We start from the raw sequence: 18,049 nt of genomic DNA on the forward strand, positions 1-18,049 counted from the left end.
ATTCCCAATGCCAGTACGGGTTTGGACCTCGGCCGATATTCCCAATGCCAGTACGGATTGAGTGCTGCTCTGTCAGATGAGCTGTTACATTAAGGCCCTGCCCATCTTCTCTGATGGATGTGAAGATCCCACGGCACTCTTTCAAAACCAGCGCAGAGAAAGTCTTCCTGTTGCCTTGGCTAATATTTAAACCTCAGTTTACACATCGGGAAAAATACCAAATTATCCAGCCATTGCTACATTTCGGATTGTGGGATCTCACTCCGCACAAATTGGCTGCTGCATTTCCTCAATTACAACAGTGAGTACAAACCAAAAGTAATTAATTTGCTGCAACGTGCTTTGGGGCACCCGGAGGTTGTGAAAGGTGCTATGGAAATGCAAGAACAGGATTTTCCATTTGGGAGACTCTGTTCTCCCGCTGAAGTAGAATCGCTCCTGGTTTGTGTCGGCACGAGGAGGGGCACCCAGGAGCGATTCATTCTCCTTTGCCGTAGAAAGTTATGCATGGCCGGGAGCTTCATGGATTGAGTTCAGAATCCAGCTATAGGGCCGCCATTTTGAGCGGGTGCCCGATACCGAGATCCGGCGTCTCTGCCCCCCCCCACCCCCCTCCTCTCCCTCCAACAATGCAAATCCTGCCTCCTCACACCCCTCCTGTTGGCAGGTAGTGGACATCCTCACCATCCTGCACCCCCCTCCCTCCCCCACACAGCACACAGGCTTGAGGGAGATTGACGAACCCCCCCCCCCATCAGAGATTCCTCCCCATATCAGAGATCCTTCCTCCCCACATCAGAGATTCCCCATCAGACACCCCTGCCTGGAAGCTAAAGAGCAGTCCAGGCAGAGACAGTGAAAAATCTCTGCTTTTTCAGTTACCTGTCCCTTACACCTGCTGCCTCAGACAGAAGTGTTGAAAGCACCATCTGCTACTTCATATAAAGCCAAAACACATCCCAAGGCAGCATGGTCGGCGCAGGCTTGGAGGGCCGAAGGGCCTGTTCCTGTGCTGTACTTTACTTTGTCCTTTGTTCTTAACGCCCCTGCAGATCCTTAGATCTGTGAGGCTATTATCCATTTTCAAAGAGAAATAGCTTTTAGTGGGCTGTAATTGAGAGGGTGACAGCTTCCAGACAGCCAAGTGTCTGGATTGTTTATTTCCGTTTCTCTTCACACCATATTTCGAACGAGATGGTACACCGAGGCTCCTTCTGCCTGCTTGGACAAATATCAAAGATTCCCCCCAAGGCACCATTTCGAAGTAGAGCGGGGTAGTTGTCCACAGTAGTGTTCCTGGTCCAATATCTATCCTCCAACCAACATTGCTAAACTAATTTTATCTGGTCATCATCACATTGCTATTTGTGAAAGTTATGGTGCAAAATTGGCTGCTGCACTTCCCATATTCCAGCAATAACCACGCTTCGAAAAGTAATTTGTGGTGTCGAGTGGTTTTGAAGGATTCTTTCTTCTTGAAGTCATTGCACAGTATCAGTTAACATTTAATGGACAAATAATTTTTTTTTTTTTAAAAAGGAACTCAAAAGGTATCGGACAGTGAAGGAGGACTTTAAAATCTGCTTCCATTTTATAATCCACAGAGATTAGCCACAGATAGCTAGGCGGACCAGGAGCCTAGAGGAAACGGAATTAAAGGCCAACTGGTTTTAACTCCCAAGAGCGCGCGGTTCACAGCTTCCGTTGCCCAGGGTGATCATCCCAGTGGCCCACAGACGCTGGCAGAATCGACACCAGGCGAAATAAAGTAGGGTCACGGGCTACAGATAAATCTCAAAAAGCAGGTTGTGGAAAGGAATGCGACAGGCAGGCCGTCTTGCACGTCAGCTCGGGAATCTTTAAATTCCTACGATTCCAGAGGAAGAGCCCGCAAAGGTTGGAAGACAAACCAAAAGCAAACAATCACAGAGGTTTGGGTCGGTCGAAGTTGGCTGATGAGAGCCAGATGGAACTTCCAGCCACCCCATATCACATATCGCTGATAACAGCTTCGCCCTCGTCTCCAATTGATACTTGTGTCCATGACAACTGAACGCACAAAACAGTAACAGAGCATTTATTGTTTTCGCCCGAATTCCAATCTTTTGGCCCAACAGGTTCAGACAACTTGCAGCATCGCCAGGCTGTGCCTGGATAACTTTGCTCACTTTGCTGGGGACTTTTATTTTGTCAGCATGTTTTAAATATTTTCTAACTCCTACCAGAAGAATTTGATCTGGGCTCTGCCACACCTGGCCGTTCTTGGGGGGCACAGGCCCACGATGACGAGTGTCTCCCTCAGTCACTTGAACTCCGAGTGGACCTTGTTCATGAAGAGATCGAGATGGTGGGTGCGTCGGCAAGCTATTCAACAGTGGAGTGGAAACGCTTCCTGCCAACCCCTGAATAGGCGCCGGAATGTGGCGACGAGGGGATTTTCACAGTTACTTCATTGCAGTGTCAATGTAAGCCTACTTGTGACAACAAAGATTATTATAACCCAAATTCCAGGATCCATCGCCTTTCTTCTGGGGACTGCCCGCAGTCCCAGCAGTGGCCACCGCGTGATTTTGGCGCTGCTGGGAGCTCTTTAGAATGGGGGACTTCCTCCCAGGTGGAAGCCCCACTCTGACCCAATTAAGGTGACAACCGAGGGTCACACTGCTGCGGGCAGCCGGGTTATTGGTCGGTGGGGTACCAATGGATTTTTCGGTCGGGGGATATGGGCAATCTGTCCCCCCTGGAAAATCCAACCCTCATGTACTTCCTTAGCTATAAACACTCCAGAACGTCCCGAGGCCATGCTATATAAACACACGTCTTTCTTTCTCTTTCACAAAGGGTTTGTGAGAATCGCAAGCTCTCTCCCCAAAAGGCAGTGGATGCTGGAGGCCAACCAAAATGTCCAACACCGAGTTTAATTGCTACTTGTTGGGCAAGGGAATCAAGAAATATAAAGCAGAAAGATTTGCATTCTGATAGCGCCTTTCACAACCACCAGATGCCCCTTCTAGCCAATTCAGTACTTTTGAAGTGTAGTCACCCCTGTAATGTAGGAAACGCAGCAACCAATCAATGCACAGCAAGCTCCCTCGATTTGGAGGCTAGGCATATAAATGGAGCTAAGGTACACATCAGCTACCATCAAATAAGTGGCACAATGAGCCCAAGGGACTGAATGGCCTCCAGCTGTTCCTTGGCCAACTATGACACCCGAGCGAGTCCAAGACAGTGGTCCAGCCTCACCAACCACCTTTACATAACAACTTGCATTTTCATAGCGCCTTGACTTTAGTAAAGGCCTGCAAGGGGGGGGGGGGGGGGGCTCCACGGAAGCAATTCTCAAACAAAATTTGACACCAACCCACCAATGAAGATATTAGGACAAGTGACCAAAAACTTAGTTTTAAAAAAGCAGAGAGACAGAGGCAGACCGAGAGATAGATAGAGACAGACCGAGAGAGATGGAGACAAAGAGAGATAGAGAGAGAGAGAGAGACAGTGAGACAGACACAGAAACACAGACAGAGAGAAAGAGAGACAGAGAGAGAGAAAGAAAGAGAGACAGAGAGAGAGACAGAGAGAGAGAGAGACAGACAGAGAGAGAGACAGACAGACAGACAGAGATTTAAGGTGGAAATTCCGAACCTTAGGGCCCAGGCAGCTAAAGGCATGACCTCCGACGTTGCAGCAGCAAAATTTTGCCACATTTTAATTCAGATTCGCACAGATTTACACCTTGGATGCCAGGGCCAGCCTGGAAAAATCCAGATTGCCTGGGGCTGGGGTGGAGTAGGGGAGAACCATAGAGCCATGACAGCTTTAGCTTGGGGGTAACAAGTGAGATTTATCCGGGTGAATTCCCAGAGCTGGACCACAGATCCTGGATCCCGGATTGAAGAGTATGTTTACATTTTAAAAGCAGCTACTGTATTTTTCCAGCGGAGGAGGAGATTTTGGCCCAGATCACATTGACGATTGCATCGTATCACGTGGCAAACGGCAGCTTCCTGCGTTGTGCATCAACTTGTCATTACATCACCTATCGTGCCACCTAAAGGCCAGAGCTTGCCACAATATCACAGTGGCCTGGAATCAAAATGGAGATGCAGTACAGAGTCGCTGGATTACTGGATTGCTTTCAGGAGCTATTATGTCTGTCTGTAAACCATCAACATATTCAGCAGCAAACCTTTCCAAGACCTTGTAAGACCACCCCAAGGCCAGGGCATTTATGCCATCTGCTTGTTCAAAGGCAAGATGATTAATATGGCACTTGTTAAATTGAACAGCAGAATCTGCCACTGAATGGTAGCATGAAAAATCCCGACAGTGCAAAAAGGAGGCCATTTGGCCCATCCAGTCTGCACTGACCCTCTTGAAAGATCATCCAACCTAGGCCCAATCCCCCACCCTATCCCCCATAACCCCATCAAACCTGGACTTCTTCGGACTGTGGGAGGAACCCCACACAGACATGGGGAGAACGTGCAAACTTTACACAGACAGTCACCCGAGTTACACCCGGGTCCCTGGCGTTGTGAGGCAGCAGCGCTAAGCGCTCTGCCACCGTACGCCCTGTGTCTTGAATCACTGGAATATGGGTTACTGACTGCAAGCCTCGTCACATCTCCGGCCACTTCTTCCAAACAATTTGCGAAACACGACTAACGTTGATCAAATCCATACTCTGCCTCCTCGAGTAACCCACGCACTTCTGAATTTCTAGCGAGTGCGGATTTCAGGTTAATTGGCAACGGGTCCTGGGAGTGATGGGGAAAATTGATTCCGACACTGTGGTCTTCTGGAACGGGCTGCCTGAAAGGGGGGTGAAAGCAGCCTTGACCGCAAGTTTCAAAAAGAGATGGGGTATGTACTTGGAGGGGAGAAAACTGGCGGGTCCCGGGGAATGGGCAAGGGGACGGATGGCCACGAGTGGAGTGATTCGGTAGCTCTTCAGCGCAGGCCGGATGGATCAAATCAAACAGCCTCCTAGGATCCTGTTTGGTGTCTCCTTCACCTTATGTTGATTCAAACAGGTTTGTCGCCGCTGACATTAGACTCGTTAATTATCGACAGGAAATTGAGGCTTATCCAGGACTGGATGCCTGACCATGGATGGCGTTGAAGAGTGGCGGGGGTGAGCTGGGGTTGGATGCCCTCATTAACCCGACTTGGATTCTCCCAGGCCCCTGCCGGCGGGTTCTCTGGTGGGGAGAATTCAGCGGGAGGCCCGGAAATCGGTCTCACGCGGCGGCAATTTACAACGGAATCTTCCGACGGTGCCCACCATGAGGGATCGGGAATCCCACTGGAGGCCAGGGTGAAACCAATTTTGCATGCCGCTACTGGGATACAGAGGAAGGCCCAACTAGAATCTTCCCCCACCCCCGATTCTCCGCTACACCATCTGGGCCAACGTGGTTGGGGCAAGTTGGGACTTAGCTGATGAAGGCCTGGTACTGCCTTTGGAGTTTGGGATGGAGGCCGCCAATGACACTGGACCCTGGAACACCGCCAGCAGCGGGTGGGGGGGGAGCATCTTTAAGGCGGATCTCCCAGCTTCAATGCCATCAAGGAGGTCCCTCTTCCGGCCTCAAAGTGTTTCTGGTGGTCCATCTTCTTCCTCCAACGGTGAGTCAGTGATGTTGGGCGCCTTTTCAACATGCCACCCCGGGTATGACGGTGAGTGCGCGCCATTAAATCTTCCCCACCACAGAAGACAATACAAAACCCTTGGATGCTTAATTAACCACGCCAGGGATGGAAGATCTGATGTGCTTTCCTGTCGCCCGCCACAATGGGAAACACTCTCCGTCCCTGCCCCTGGACTTAATCCCGGATGGGAGAATTCGTGGAAGGTCTCAAGCATAAATCAGTGGAGACTCTGCCCTCCCGCTAAACCCCAGCACAGATACAGATGCAGATGGGCCAAATGTCCAACCCCTGTGCCTGGGAGCTTAGTTGAGATTGCTCGAACAGTCTCACAGGTAACTAAAAGGGGAGACATTCAGCCCATCAGCCTGAAACCCCGGGGTGACGGACATAGGGAGATCTAAATTACTGCTCCACCCCAAATCCACACAAGCAAAAACGCTGCCTCAAGTTTCACATTCCAACCATAAAGCAAATTTTATCACATGAGGAACCTCTTCAACAGAGCACTGAACATGTTTCAAACCATAAACAAGTCCGTTCTAGTGATTAAATGTTGACTTTTCAATTCATACTCGCGTTACAACTCTACCCAGCCGCAGTGCTGGAGGTTGGGGCACAGGACCCGCCACCAAGCGCCCCGCCTACACCACCACGTCAGCGGCCACCCAACATGCCCAACGTCACCATGCTCAGCCTTCCCATGGCCACATCAGAAGACTCATCAGTCCCGATTGGTCTGACCCTTCGCCATGAAACAACCTTTATTCCCATTGATCATGTTTTTATTATTAACGAATTGTCCAAAGAAAATATAATGCCCCGATGACCTTTCACCCTAGTTGTGTCCTCGCGGTCGATCCCAGAGCAAATACGGATGGTTGATAACCCCAGGTTCACCGATGAGATAAGCGACAGAGAATGTTAGACATCTGAAGAATGTGCAAGAACCACATTCACCAAAAGAGAAAGGAAACCGTGGCCACAATGTTGAAGCAAACCTTGAAATTCGTCCAAGTTGAGGGAATCCCAGTAATGCAGCTGTCCAATGCAATGCCCGACCAAGGACGGCTCAAGATGGTGACTTAATTAATCAAATCTTCTCTGAAACGTCATCAGCTTCAGAACCCTGAAACGAATAACACAGGTTTTTTCAAAACATTTATCTCCAATAACCTTTGTAGCTAAGATGTGAGAAATGATTGCAAGATTATTAGCAACGTAAATAATGGTAGAAGTTTCAAACTCTCTTCCACAAACAGCAGAGATGCTAGACTATCATTTTTTTTTTAAAATTTAGAGTACCCAATTATTTTTTCCAATTAAGGGACAATTCAGAGTGGCCAATCCACCTATCCTGCACATCTTTTGGGTTGTGGGGGTGAAACCCACGCAGACATGGGGAGAACGTGCAAACTCCACACGGACAGTGACCCAGAGCCGGGATCGAACCTGGGTCCTCAGCGCCGTTGGCAGCAATGCTAACCACTGTGCCACCGTGCTGCCCTTTGCTAGACTATCATGAGGGCAGCACGGTGGCGCAAGTGGTTAGCATGGTTGCTTCACAGCGCTGAGGTCCCAGGTTCGATCCCAGACAGGGTCACTGTTCCCAGGGCGGACGTGTTAATTACTAGGGTGCATTGGTTTAAGGTACAAGGGGTCAGGTTTAAAGGAGATGTACGAGTCACGTTTTTTTGGGGGTTTTTTTTACACAGAGGGTAGTGGGTGCCTGGAACTCGCTGCCGGAGGAGGTGGTGGAAGCAGGGACGATAGTGACATTTAAGGGGCGCTTTGACAAATACATGAATAGGATGGGAATAGGGATATGGTCTCCGGAAGGGTAGGGGGCTTTAATTCAGACGGGCAGCATGATCGGTGCAGGCTTGGAGGGCTGAAGGGCCTGTTCCTGTGCGGTAATTTTCTTTGTTCTTTGAACGTTAGCACCTGCTGTAACTGGCACTGCGCTCACACTATTTCTAATTTAATTATGTTCCCCCCCCCCCCCTCCCCCCCACCCTTCTATCAGGCACATTGTAATTTGACTAGTTCACAGAGAGGTTGCACTTTGACAAACATGTTACTGATGCGTAAAACCAAACTCATTTTTATCACAGTCAGAAGGAATTTCCTTTCACACAGCCAGTTCTCACCCCATCTGTGCAAATCGCACAACATTTACAACCTTCCCTCACACAACGTGCTAAAAAGAAAATGTAATCAAGCACGAGATACACGGCTCACCTGTTTCAAAAGTCCGCCTTCGATAACACAGAAGTAATCAGCACCAGCTGAAAGTACTACATATTTCATTACTTTTGCGCGGAGTTGGTATCACAGTCGACAGCCTCAGGCAGCTGGGCCGCTGCAGGGTGACATCTGCTAACCGTCGAGCCCACGCATACATTGAGTGCACGGACTGTCGGTTCACAGCAACAGGCCGCAGCCATTAACAGCAGAGAATGCTGCGAATACTCGGCAGACCTGGCAGCGACTGTGGAGCGAGAAACACAGCTGAGGAGCGGGATTTTCCCCGTTCTGCCCAGGAATTCCCACCCAAATCTGTCAGATTTTCCTTCCTTCCCGCCCACGAGGGTTCCCGCAGCACGCGGAGCCGAGAAGACCTCGGCCAATGTTTCAGGTCGGATGGGAGTCCACCGATTATTATCAAACAGAAATTTGACACTGACCCACATGAGGGCCTGCGGCCATAGAGACGGGTTTTACAGAACGTCTTTTGAGGAAGGGGACAGCAGTGAGGGGGCAGGTCCCACATCTACTCCAGCAGGCAAGGGAACTGAGCCTGTGCTGTTGACGCTATTCTGAACCGCACACCAACCACATAGCTCACTCCACTAGCCAAGCCATGTTTGCCAACTGTGCTACCCAGCCCTCCAATTTAGTCGCGAGGCAGAGTTCAAGGGAGAATTCCAGAGCTTCGGACCCGGGCAGCTGAAAGCACAAATAGTGGCGCAGTGAAAATCAGGAATGCGCGAGAGGTCAGAATTGGAGGGGAGCAGAGATGCGGGAGGGCTGTATGTTATACAGGTGGATGTTATACAGGTAGGAAAGGACGAGACCATGGAGGGATTTAAAGACAAGATTGAGAATCTTTAAAATGAGGCATTGCAGGACCAGGAGTCAATAGAGATCAGCATGATGATCAATGAATGTGATACTGATCCACATGAGGGAATACTGTCATGTGAGAGTACCTTTAACAATTGGGTGTTTATAAATGGGTGTGTGTATATAAATATCTGTAGTGAGAGTACCTTTAAGAAATGGGTGTTTATTACTGCAGTGATGTCAGAGAGTGGGTGGAGCTGGGCTGTCTGTCAGCTTTTTACTTTCATTTTAGGATGTTTGCTGCAGGGTGTGTTTTAGTTTCGTTTTCAGAGCTGAATAGCTGCAGTCACAGCCAGAAGGTGTATTAGAGTCTCTCTCTCTGTAATCTAATGACTGTAAATCGATCCTGGTGTTTTAAAACTAATAACAGTAGTGACTTCAACCTGATGTGCTTCTGGTAAAAGGTGTTTTAAGTCTTATGAATGTTAAAAGGACAGCTTAAAGTATTACATAGTGTTGTATTCTTTGGGGGATGTATTTGAATTAATGGTTGCTAAGATGTTCACTGTATGTTTTAAAAAAGTTAACTTGAGTTCATAGAATAAACATTGTTTTACTTTAAAAATTATTTTTCCATTTCTGCTGTACCACACCTGTAGAGTGGGCCGTGTGCTCCCCATACCACAATCCATTAAAAGTTGTGGGTCAGGTGAACGCCATGATACACTTTGGGGTTCTCTAAACCCTGGCCCATAACAATACTCATTGAAATTTTAATTGCTCCATCATTGGCAGGTATCTGGGCCTGGAGCTCTGGAACTCCCTCTGACTCTGCCTTGTTGCTTGATTGAATCATAGAATCTACAGTGCAGAAGGAGACCATTCAGCCCATCGTGTCTGCACCAGCCCTTGGAATATGCACCCTACTTACGCCCACACATCCTCCCTATCCCCATAACCCCACCTAACCTTTTTGGACACTAAGGAACAATTTATCATGGCCAATCTGCCTAACCTGCACATCTTTGGACTGTGGGAGGAAACCAGAGCACCCGGAGCAAACCCACGCAGACACGGGGAGAACGTGCAGACTCCACACAGACAGTCACCCGAGGCCGGAATTGAACCCGGGTCTCTGAAGCTGTGAGGCAGCAGTGCTAACCACTGTGCCACCGTGCTGCCCCCACGGGGCTGGTTAGCCGACTCCATGGTTAGTGTTTGGTTCAGAATAGCACCGACAGCACAGGTTCAATTCCTGTGCCTGCTGGGGTAGATGCGGAACCTGCCCCCTCACACATGTCCCCAGGAGTGAAAAAGACGATGACAAAACAAAACTTCCTTTAAGACACTCTGTAAAACCTATCTCTGTCACCGCAGGTCCACATATGGGTCGGTGTCAAACTTCTGTTTGATAAAAATCCTGTGAAGTCTCTTGCAATGGTTTATTAATTTAACGGTGTTATAGAAGTGCAATTATTGTTGTTCAAGTCACCGATTTGACCAAATCATTTTGGATGCCCTTCTTTATAACCACGTTGCCCTTGTATTCCGTGATAGAGTCCAATCTTGTGCTGGTTTAACAGTCAAGGATGAAGGGCAGCAGGAATCTAGGCTATTGTTCCACTCTCTCGCCCGGGGAAGCAGAGGCAGAGTTAGTGGCCAAAGCTGCTGACTAGCTGAAATGTCAATCAGATAGAAAGTCAGTGCTGACTCTGTGTCGAATATAGTTGTAGGATTACAGTGCAGGGCTAAGCGAAAGAGAAATCACATTGAGCTTGCTTAATTCAGGATCAATGGGTAAGGGTAGTCGTCATAGTCCCAGATGACAATAGGCTTCTTTCCCGTTTTTGGGGGGGGGGGGGGGGGGGGGGGGGGGGGGGAGGAGCTGACTGGTGGTGGTTTAACCCGAGGATCACCACACCTCAGGCAAGGGGCAAGGTTGAGAAGGCGGGACCTTCATGAATAACCTCAGCCGGCACGGGAACTGAACCCACGCTGTTGGCTTTGCCCTCTATGACCAACCAGGTGCCCAGCCAACTGAGCTAAACCGGCTAATTCAGAAGCCTGTGGATTCAAGCCCCACCCCAGGGACCTCAGCACTTCCAATCCAGGTTGATCATCCCAGCGCGGGGGTGTTGCATTGTCAGGAGGTGCTGTCTTTGGATGAGATGTTGATGAATCCAGTGGCCAGTCTGCTCTCACAGGTGGACGTGATAGAACCCTTTGCACCATTTCAAAGAGCTCGGTTAATATTTATCAACATCCCTACAACAAATCGCCTGGCTATTGTCATGAAATGAAATGAAATGAAAATCGCTTATTGCCATAAGTAGGCTTCAAATGAAGTTACTGTGAAAAGCCCCTAGTCACCACATTCCAGTGCCTGTTCGGGGAGGCTGGTACGGGAATTGAACCCGCACTGCTGGCCTGCTTTAAAAGCCAGCTATTTAGCCCTGTGCTAAACCAGCCCCTTATGTTGCTGTTTGTGGGAGCTTGCTGTGCAGGAATTGGCTGCCGTGTCTCCAACGTTACAACAGTGACTACATTTCAAAAGTGCCTTGTGACATTATAGAAATGTACAGCATGTGAAGAGATAATGTCATGTTACCATTAGCCACGAGATGGAGCGAGGGACAATACTATAAAAGGCACCGACTCTTAGGCTTCTGGGAGAGAGTGGAATAGAGGAGAGGACATTGGAGTGCAGTGCATAGTGGAGCTAGAGAAGATTATAATATAGTTACAGTTAGGTTATAGTGATAGTGTTAGTGAGTATAGCTTAATATAATCTATTTGTTTACTACAGGAATAAGTGTCGAACATTAATTTTAGTGTAAATAAATTTGTCTTTGTTGGTGAACATTGATTCACGTGAACACTACGCTTTCCATCCTGAAGTCCACCTCACAAAGATCACCACATGCCTCACTGGTAGAAAAGTGCTTTAGAACATCCTGAAGTCCTGAAAGGTTCTCTATCAATGCAAGACTGTAGGCGGGATTTTCTATCAGGATCTTCTGGTACAAAATGAGCGAGTCATTGCCAACCGCAGGCTTGGCCAGGAAGGGAAAGGGAGGTGGTGTTGGAAGGGAGAGAAACGATTCTGCAGTTAGCCAGCAGAAATTTGGAAGAAACTGTGGACGTTTATCTGGATCTCTCTCAGATTTTGTCTTCTGCTGGTTTTAGTTTTCTATCACATTATGGAGGGTTTTCTTCGGAGTCCTCAAACGCTTGGGTCCTGTTTGCTCACATCAGGGATGTGTAGAATGCATTGCATCTTTCCACTCACTGCCGGTCTGAGAAATTGATACACAAACCATGGGGAACGATGTTTCCTTGACCTCCGCTATTCAGCAGGGAGGAGGTTCGGGGAAGGGAAGATAACAGATGGCAGCTTGTGAAAACTTAACAGTACCCAAATTATGCGAGAGTTGAAGTAACCATTAGCTTGGCAAATTAGTGGGATTATGTTTCTAGTAAAATGTCCAGGCCATTAACTTATCATCTGTGGATTCACTTACTGGCACTGCAGCACTTCAAATTTTTTTTAAAAGAAAAATCTGTTGAAGTTGCACTGTTTTATATTTATTGAATCTTTCTGGAACAGATCTCGGGGTTAAATTCCACCCCTGACCCAGTCTCCATTCTCCTCAACACCCCATCTGCTAACTGCAGCGTGGTCTGACTCGGTTAAAACCTGTTCAACCCGGGACGGAGCTTCTAACTCCACCCTCCGAACAACTCCGCTGCTCCCAGTCCTCAGAAACATCCCCCCCCCCCCGCCGCCCCCTCACATTGCAACAAGAAAACTCCTGGAGAAGGTCTACCTCAACCCAAGCCTGCCGCCACACAAGGACCTTATCAATCCACCTGGCTCTCGCCTCCCATCACACCAGCCTGACTGGCTCAGACCACCGCGCTAAGGAACAACAGCAGAGGCCCTGTGACACCAGGAGTGGAATCAACACGACACGGCACCATTAAAAACCACTTCCTCACCACCAATCTCACAGCCCGCCCACTGGGCATCAACCTGCAACGCCAACATTGGGCCATTCCTCAACCGTTTCCGCACTGGCCAAGGCCTCTCTGTGCAGCAAATCGGCACAAGTAGGGCCTTGCCTGGGAACCCCGGGTGCAGCTGTGGTGCGCCCCCCCCCCCCCAATCAGAGACCCACATCACTGGAGACTAAACCTAGCTGATCAGATTTTTCTGTCCCAATATCCCATGTGGCTTTGTGTCAGATTTTGTTGGACTGTGCTCCTCTGACGCACCACAGGAGGTGTTGCTGCATTAGAGGCGCTATATAAATGCAAGTTGTCAGACACTCTTCTGTCCAGCGATCTGCCAACCCATTGAAAGCAGTAAATTTGTTATCTTTCTCAAATCCTTTCGAGGTCTCATGATTGCAAACCTGCACCGAATCCCAATCCCCTCTTGCACATCCCAATATCCATCCTTCCACCATTGGCGGCCGTGTCTTCAGTCACTGAAATCCTAAGCTCTGGAATTTCCTCCTTCAAACCTCTACCTCTCTCTCTCTCCTTTATAGATGCCCCTTCAAAGCCTACCTTTCCCATCAAGCCGCTCCTACAAAACACCTTGCGATGCCCGGCATAGGTGCTATAGTGAATGCAAGTTATTATAATGAGTCTTTACCAGTAATATTGCAACTGTCACAACGTAACGTATTGATTCCTATCAACACTTGTGGGTAGGCAAGTGTGCAAAGCCTTAACTAAAAGAAATTGCTTTGATTATTGTGCCAAGATGGGAACTTAAAACCAAACAGCAAGACAGATGGTTAGGATCACGTTCAATTCTTGCACGTTTTGTGGAACTGGGAGCTCGGAGGGTCAGTAGTTCCTCATTGCATTCTCCATGGCAACACCTCAGACAGACAATCAGCGTCGACTTGCCAAACAATCAGCCCCCTTTCCTCCTGCAGTTTCAATTGTTGAATCGTTTGAAGTTTGGCATTCCTGTGATTGACCTGATCAGTGCAAGAAGAAAAACTTCAGCGGCATGTCTCTCTCCCCAGCAAGGTTCAAGGATGTTCGATTGGTCGTGTCCTCACCTGGCCCTGAACGTCATACATCCCAGCGGAATTACTGAATAGCAGTTGAAGGCAAAAATTCCTGGTTGATTGCCTGTCCTTCCCTACTCTTAAGGTCACTCAGGCTGGTTGTGACACAACACTGCCGCAGATACCAACTAATTTATGATGAGTCAAAGATCGGCCCTGATCTGGGTGGCTCAATAAGGTACAAGGCAGTACATTGATATTAGGTGTCAACCAAGGCTCAGCGGGAAGCACTCTCGTTTTTCAAGACAGACGATTACGGGATCATGGCCCACTCCAGGGACTGGACAACAATGGGATGATATGTTGACGCTCCCAGTGCGGTACTGTGGCTACAGAATTACTTTGGATAAACTGAACAAGGTTTAGGCCCGTAGAACCTGAATAAGTTGATAAATGTTGAAACAAGATCTTGCCTACCTTTCGACCTGAATGCAGAAATCCCCTGGACAATATTTCATATGAACACATGAACTAGGAGCAGGGGTAGGCCACTCGGCCCCTCGAGCCTGCTCCGCCATTCGATAAGATCATGGCTGATCAGATTGGGGCCTCAACTTCATTTTCCCCTACTCCTGATAGATTCTTGTCAAGAATCTATCTCCCCTGCCCCTACTGCTCCAAAACTCACAAACATCTGAGAGAAAATATTCTCAGCCTGAAATGGGAGGCCCCATTTAAAAAATTTTTTATTTTTTTTTTTTAAACGTTCTAATCTCTCCCACGCGGGGAAACATCCTCTCCCCATCCACCCTGTCAAGGCCTCTCAGGACCTTGTATGTTTCAATAAAATCACCTCTCACTCTTCTAAACTCCAGTGGGTACAGGGCCAGCCTGTTCAAACTTCCTCCTTCAGGTAAACCCTTTACCCGAGGAATCAGTCGAATGAACCCTCTCCGTCCTCTGGCCAGCTTCTAACACACTTCCTAAATATAGGGCCCAATGCTGTACACAGTATTTCCCATGTGGTCTCACACATTCCGAAGGGCAGGGGAATGATCCTCAGTGCTCGTGCCAATATTTATTCTTCAACCATCATGACAAGAAACAAGTGATCTAGCCATGATCACACTGCCGTTTTGTGAGATCTTGCGGTGTGTAAATTGGCTGCTTTACTTTCTTTCTTTTTTTTTTGAAATAATTTTTATTGAAAAATTTTGATTTTATACAACATTGACACACCTTAGTTAAATACCGAAAAACACAGCATATTAACAACAAGGCTGCTTTACTTTCTACATTGCAACGATGAGAACCCTTGTAACGTGCTTCATTGGCTGTGAAGAGCTTTGATCAATTGAAGTGGACAAAGGGGTTATGGAAATTCAAGTCTTCTTTTTCACCTCTGTGCATTTGGAAGTGCCAACCAGCACATCCGATCCTGTGATCAGCAAACAAATTTAAAATAAAACCATAATACATTAAAGATAAAATCGCCATAGTCCCAGATGAGCCATAGGCTGCTTTCCCCTTTGAGGGGGGAGAGCTGACAGGTGCTGCTTGAACCTGAGGGCCACCACACCTCAGGCGAGGGGCAAGGTTGGGAAAGCGGGGCCTTCATGAATAACCTCAGCCGGTACGGGAATCGAACCCACGCTGCCGACCTCGCTCTGCATCACAGACCAGCTGTGTAGCTAAACCGGCCTCCTTTCTTTAAAGGAAGGGAATAAACCTCCCCTACTCTCTATGAGATTACTTATACATTTTTATATTAGATTACTAAACGCCGAAACTTATCCCCTGATCCATCTGCTCCTATCACCCGTCGGGTCACGCTGGATGACAGACACGTTGGCGAGTCTATCACAGCTGCCGCACTGTGATATGCACTACTTGTGAAACTGGGTTCGGCTTCAGCTGGCTGGGATCACAGGATGATTCAGCAGAGAAGGAGACTGCTAATCATCGTCTATACCATCTCTTTTATAGAGACAATCGACGATTAGCCCCACTTCCCGCTTCTTCCCCACAGCCCTGCGAATATTACTCCTTCAAGTGTTTACCCAGTTGACTTTTGAAACTTAATCTTGGACCCGTTTCCTTTCAGGCAATGCAGTTCAAATCTTCACAATTCACCCCATAAAAATGCTTCCACTTGCTTACTTCTGCCTCCTTCATCTGCGTTCTCTGGCTACCAATCTTGCAGCCGCTCAGAAACAGCTCTTCCTATTTCCACTTCTCAAAACCCTTCAGGATTTTGAACACCTCTATTTATTCTCCCTTTCAAGCTTCTCCGCTCGGGGTGGAACCGCCCCAGTCTCTCCACGCAACCAAGTCCCTCATCCCTGGTCCCACTCTAGAAAATCTCCTCCGCACCCTCTCCAAAGCTTCAGCAATCTTCCCAGAGTGTGGCATTCGGAACTGGAACCAATACTCCAGCGGAGGCCTAACCAGTGGCATTACAGCCTAACTTTCAGGCTTTTATATTCGATGCCAGTGGTTCCCAACCTTAGGTACGTCATGGCACACTTTCAGACTATAAAAAACTGCCCTCTCGCAAAAGCCTCTCATTGCTAAAACCTCCCAATCCAACACGTCAATCCAGCATTTAATACAGTTTTCATTCATAGAATTTACAGTGCAGAAGGAGGCCATTTGGCCCATCGAGTCTGCACCGGCTCTTGGAAAGAGCACCCTACCCAATCCCATACCTCCACCCTATCCCCATAATCCAGTAACCCCACCCAACACTAAGGGCAATTTGGACACTAAGGGCAATTTAGCCTGGCCAATTCACCTAACCTGCACATCTTTGGACTGTGGGAGGAAACCGGAGCACCCGGAGGAAACCCACGCACACACGGGAGAGAACGTGCAGACTCCACACAGACAGTGACCCAAGCCGGGAATCGAACCTGGGACCCTGGAGCTGTGAAGCATTTATGCTAACCACCATGCTACCGTGCTGCCTCTTTCATTTAAGAAGTTTCCAGCTTGCATGTCAAATACAATATTGGAGCCTTTTTCTCTTTTGCTTAACTTTATTGGTTCCTGTTTCTTATCTCTGCCTTCTTCCCTTACTGGAATCATTTGTTTAGTTTTGGTCTTCTGTACTTTTTTTTTCCAACCTTCCCTCGCTTCTCCCAGGTTTTTCCGCCCTTTTTGTGTTTTTGCTTTTTGCACAGACGCACGGGGCCTTTGCCTTCAACTCCGTGGCCGTCATCTCAAATTCCCAAAGAACCTGAGATCTCCAGAGCATGAGACGGCTGGGAAACATGCGCCATTCGGAATGTTTTATGTTGGTCACCCGATCCGGGAAAGGGCCACGCCTGCACAGTTCTGATCATTCACATGGGCATGATCCAGGATAAAAATTCCGAACCACGCGTGTACGGCCCTTTCCCAGGCGGCACACGCGTGGGAAGCCCGAGGTTCATCGGGATTTGCCGATGCCAACCTGGGAGCTGAAACCGAAGATTTGATTTAGTTTATTTGCATTAAGGTATAATCATTTTGAACGTTATTCTGCGGCACACGTTTGGGACCCTCACGGCACGCCAGTGTGTCACGGCACGCCAGTGTGTCACGGCACGCCAGTGTGCCACGGCACGCCAGTGTGCCGCGGCACGCCAGTGTGTCGCGGCACGCCAGTGTGTCGCGGCACGCCAGTGTGTCGCGGCACGCCAGTGTGTCGCGGCACGCCAGTGTGTCGCGGCACGCCAGTGTGTCGCGGCACGCCAGTGTGTCACGGCACGCCGGTTGGGAACCTGAGCAAATATAATGTCAATGATCCCGTATGTTATTTTTAAAGCAGCTTTCTCAATTTTTCCAGGAATGGTCACACCACAAATTGGCGCTGTGCAAGCCGGTTCTCTACAAGAGCAATTTAGCTCCTCCCAGGCTCTACTTCGGACAATGATTACCCCGCCACACGCAGAGGTTCGCGTGTGTACGTCCACAGGTTCCTGTCACATACTCCCATCTGCAGCTCCGCAGGACCCCAGTTCAGGCAGCAATGCGTGTGGTTTTTCAATTCAGATGAATTAAGCAACGGTGAGAGTTGCAGAACCTCAATTAATAAGTTTGTCATCGTTAAACCAATGGCATGGAGGAAGGCCCAGGAGCACGCGCGTCCCAGGCCACGGTGGGGTTCGCAGGGAGAGGGAGCAGCGGTTTGGAAGTAAGGGCCCGGGGGGGGGGGGGTCTCAGCACCCCCCCCCCCCCCCTCCCCCCACCTCCCCTCCCTGATATTCAGTCCCTCACTCAGGCAGTGTCTTTGATCAAAGGACCTTGCCCACAAGGTC

General features: G+C 48.7%; 1 protein-coding gene across 1 annotated transcript in view; it reads right to left on the reverse strand.

Moving 5' to 3' along the window:
- The window catches only part of LOC119970093 (coronin-2A-like), a 189,319-nt gene that overhangs the window by 111,200 nt on the left and 60,070 nt on the right, over positions 1 to 18,049 (reverse strand). Inside the window, exon 2 of the mRNA XM_038804108.1 lies at positions 6,657 to 6,784. The gene's annotated coding sequence lies outside the window, so the exon portion shown is untranslated. The remainder of the gene's footprint in view (positions 1 to 6,656; positions 6,785 to 18,049) is intronic.

The sequence above is a fragment of the Scyliorhinus canicula genome, chromosome 8 (genome assembly GCF_902713615.1).
Source record: "Scyliorhinus canicula chromosome 8, sScyCan1.1, whole genome shotgun sequence".
NCBI classification, from domain to species: Eukaryota; Metazoa; Chordata; class Chondrichthyes; order Carcharhiniformes; family Scyliorhinidae; genus Scyliorhinus; species Scyliorhinus canicula.